The 4,676-nt window shown below is 40.8% G+C and overlaps 1 long non-coding RNA gene across 1 annotated transcript; it reads right to left on the bottom strand.

The window, feature by feature from the left end:
* Positions 1–1,179: 1,179 nt before the first annotated feature.
* On the bottom strand, positions 1,180–2,341 carry LOC311595693. The gene is made up of 2 exons (XR_014778546.1): positions 2,288–2,341; positions 1,180–1,273 (listed from the first exon to the last, which is right to left on the bottom strand). It is a non-coding gene; the product is annotated as an uncharacterized lncRNA (long non-coding RNA).
* Positions 2,342–4,676: the final 2,335 nt, after the last annotated feature.

Here is a 4,676-nt window from a genome sequence, read left to right as displayed (position 1 = left end):
GAACTGAATCCTAGGACTATGGTTACCTTCTGACCCAGATTTCCCGGGGCCTGGGAGATGTTATAGAAACTTCAGAAGTGACTACATCTAAATTAGCAATCAGGTAGACTCTACAAGGATTTTACACTACCACCTAACGGAGAAACCCAGATCAGCCCACTCAGGGATAAAAGGGAATATTTGTGCACGTGTGGATTTTCCTGTCTTGTCCTAACGTAAGGAGAGCACAGTTCTGTCTTTTCTCTCAGCGTCGACAGCAAAGAACCGTCACCTAGCTGACGGCATTGATTTAGCCTTCACATGGCATTTTCTAAACTAGAAGTGAGAAAAAAAAAATCTTAAATTCTTTGGAATGGCTGGCAGAACCTAACTCCTTGCTTATTGATTTTTATGTTATTGCTCCTGGTTATGAATTATGGATTAAAAACCTTTTTATGATGGGTAATAAAGGAGAAAGCCAGGAGAAGATCCACCCCTCACCCCATTCCACACTGTTAGTTTCTTTCTTTTTTTATATTAATCAATAAGCAGAGCAGGGGTAGGGGCGGGTCATAGCAATCCATTGAGTGGCAGAAAGACATGAAGAGATTCCAAGTTGAAAGGACACTGTATGAAACAGTAAACAGCAAACATACCATCTCTCCTCACGTCAGAAACAGGTGAACGAAGCCACACATTTCTCTCTTTCTGAAGCATGTCAGATGTGTGACACATATGATCACCCACGACAAACATGTTTATCTGTGCAGGAATGGTTATTTTTATGGTGATATTTAATGTGGAAAAGGCACAACTGTAATGCAAACAGTAAAATTCTTGGAAACCAGGCAGCTGCTAAGTGGAAACTGCTAAGAAACCCGTTTGTCAGACTCCTGCACTGGTGAGTACTGTTCCTTTCAGGAAGCTGCTGCTCAGTTTGTCAGGTAGACTCCAAAAGAAGGAAATTAGACAATGAGAATTCTAGCATTCTTGCTTTGTGAAAATCATTTTTTTTCTGATATTTCAACCCTTTTGCTACCTGGTGTAATGTTATGTACTTCTCCTTTACACACTTATAGATGAACACACACACATGCACATGTGCATGCTCATGTGCGTGTGCACACACACACACACACACACACACACAAACACACAAACACACATACATGCATGCTCCCACACACTTACCTCACTTACCTACTTTTTGGGCCATAACTTTTCCTCTCCCTTCTTTCATTTTCCTTTCAAATAGCTTGCTCCTTGACATATTCCCTCAGGTTCATCTTTCCTCCTGGATGACACAGATAATATACATTCTTGACCTCTATGTAATTAAGTTTTGTTACAAATTCCTCCCTTCTCATATTCAATAACCTGTGCACTATATCTCCATATCGATTTACCCAGAACATCTTTAATTATACCTTTATAATCCAGTCAGCAACATACTGCTGAGACACTGCTTTTGCAGATACTACAGTATTCATAAAAACAAAGAATTTGAGGTAGATTTTGCAAGGTGAACAGAGCTGTAGGGAGGCCTGAGGCTGGGGCTTGGGGCACTGGCGTTCCTACTATTGTATCTCCATCAGGAAGCCACGTTCATACCTAGAAAAAGGAGAAGTAAAACTCCACCTGCAGCTTCTCTTCCTTATTTTCTCTTTCCCGGCTACAGGCATCAGGATGGGGTTCAGAGTCATGAATGCGCGATTTGTGTTTCGCCCCCTTCCCTCATTCTCTTCCATTCAAGTTACTCTATGGATATGATCTTAGAAAAATCTTCTGGTCACTGTTTTATGCTAGAAAGAGTTCGAGAACTTGGCTGTCTCCACTTCAGTCTCCTTTTGATTTGTAGTCACCCCCCAAGATGGCCCCCAGTGACCTCTGGCCCCTTGACTATAGCACTGTGGACCCTTCCTATATGGCAACAGTATTAGCAGACACCAGGGGATGTTAACTTTAAGATTTGGTTATAAAAAGATGCTACGACTTCTGTTCTGATCGCTTTCCTTTTCTTTCCCTCTCTTTCTAAGATCATTTATTCTCAAGGAAGCCAAGGGTTCCATGGCAAATATATCATAAGGAGAGGCTCATGTGGTGAGAACTTTTGCCAACACATATTGTGAATCCTCCACCCAATGAATCCTCCAGGTAATTGTAGTGATACCCGATTTCTCAACTGAACCCTTGAGTTAGCAACATCCACCTTTTCTGATTCTCAGAGCTACATGAGAATAATAAATGTTAGTTGTATTAAGCTTCTAAATTTTAGAGTAAATTGTTATGTAGCAATAAAAAAAATCACCATATCCTGGCTCATATTCTTCCAAGCAGAGACTAGAGTTATCTTGTTAAGAAAAAAATGTTCCTTTCTTAGGATTCTAGAACTTAAAATTTATGGTCTGGGTGCATAGTTCTGTTGGTAGAGTGCTTGCCTATTATGTGCAGGACCCAGGCTGGAACCATAGCATTACATCACAGCAGTTTTCTGTACCAGGGGGGACAAACCACTGGTCAGCTCCTACCTTTCCTGTGGTCCAAAACCAAAGTGTGTGTGCGTGTGCACGGATTTCTTCCCACTCACATCAGTGTTGCTTGAATAACTGAGGCTACATTTATTTTCTCCAAGCTGTTGTTTACCAAACCGAGTAATCATCTTTCGGGTTACTCTCCCTAGGGAGCTTTGTCTATGAGATGATTCTGGAAGAAGGCACACCGAATTTGCTGCTGCTGTTCAGTGAAATAGGATTCTATTAAGAATAGGGACACCAAGTTTGGAGGACAAGTTGCTTTACAGGCACATCCTCCACAGTTGTGTGGAGAGAGGGAATTGACTCTGATGTGAACTCTGGTGGCCCCACAAGGCGCGGAGGCCTGGTGTCTCTCAGAGGAAGGAGAAGCAGGCTATCTGGATGAAACCTGATAGGCTGTGACCATATGGTGGGGGAAGAGGTCCCCTTCTGTCACAGGTCTACGGGAGGGCAATAGGGTGAAACAGGGAGGTAGGGGGGAATGGGAAGATACAAATAAGGGGATAACAATTGGGAAATTGGGATGTAATGGTGGTGCATGCTTGTAATCCCAGCACTCGGGAGTTCGAGGCCAGCCTGGTCTTCAAAGTGAGTCCAGGCCAGCCAAGGCTACACAAAGAAACCCTGTCTTGAAAAGCCAAGAAAAAACAAACAAACAAATACTATCTACCATCATTTTCTCAACCAGCATCATTCTTGTTTTCTGGAACTCTTCTACCATAGCCGGCATTTATATTTAATCCTTATTATTTATGACATTTTTATTTTTATAAGCAAATGTGAAATGTGATACCTTTGATTCAGCTCAGTTTCTTACATGGTGTCGGATGTAAATGGGCAAATGGTAAGGATGAATTTAAAAGAAAGTTAATGTGGTGGTTGAGTAAGAGCAGCTGTCTGCTCTCCTTTTGCCACCATGATGGTTATGGACTCACCCCCTATAACCGGAAGCAAGACCCAAATAAATGATTTCTTTCATAAGTTGCCTTGGTCATGGTGGGGTGTTTCTTTTTAATAGCAAGGGAAAAGTAACTAACTGGGTTAATTTCTTAAATTCCTTGCTAATGTTATTTGGCATTAAGCAAATAGATTTATTCTACATGTAACTACTGAAGGACGTAGATAATTTGATGGATGCATACTCTGCAGTAATAAATCAAATGTCTAAATCTGCTCTAGAATTTGCTTTTGTGTTTCACTAAGCAAAAAGTGAATGAGATAGTTTCACCTGTATGTTTACCTATGGATCTAAGGGTAAACTGGTAGAGCTATTGTGAGACCAAAACGGGAAAAAAATGTACCTTGCAGTTTCAGAATTCTGATTGCAGTTGAAAATAAGTTTCTGCTTGGCCTATGTTTGTGTGACTCATCTGCACTGGATGTTCACATGTGGGTGGGAGGTACACAGGCAGGAAATATGTCAGAATGTATGCTTGCCTCCGATTGAATGTAATCTGGAGATATGCAGGCAGAGAACATGTCAGGATATACTCTTGTCCCTAATTGGCACTGATACATTTTTTTCTCTTTTTAAGTCTCTGCAAAATGTGGCTAGTAGCCATTTATTGGGAACCCAGGAATGATCCTGGCCATAGTATTTGATTAAATTCAAATCTGGCTCAAAATTGTGGTAGTGGTCTTATTCTTGACCGGTGGGTTAACATTATCCAAAAATAATACATGTTTATAACTTGAAGCTAAGAGGTAGACAAAATTATGGTATGGGTTATATGTGTGCATATCTACACATGCATATGTACAGTACACTCATGTACATATGTACAGATATAGACTTTTTCCATTTTTATGCACTTAGGTCTTTGGCCCTGTGTACTATGTTATCACTCATCCACATCTTGCCATGCATAGGCAGTGATTTTCTTCCTTTCCTTTCCGTCCTCATCATGCCTGGTGAGAACTTTATAGCACAAGATCATAGTGATGACTACCAAATCTGCCATTCACCCTCCTTTCTAGAAAAGAAGTAAAGACCATTGATAATTTATTATGCTGAATGGTTGAAAGCATCTCTTGGTAGCAACTGTCATTATACCTTTGGAGGAATTATTAAGATCCCTAAACCACTCATTAGGGGAGGAGTCCATGGGTGAAAAACCACTAAGAGTCCAGGGATAATACAGGAAAGGAAATGATAGTTAAGTT

This window comes from Acomys minous (assembly GCF_964271855.1).
Source record: "Acomys minous genome assembly, chromosome: 4".
Classification (NCBI taxonomy): domain Eukaryota; kingdom Metazoa; phylum Chordata; class Mammalia; order Rodentia; family Muridae; genus Acomys; species Acomys minous.
Note: the sequence above shows the minus strand (reverse complement) of the source record. Positions and strands in the feature narration are given on the sequence as shown.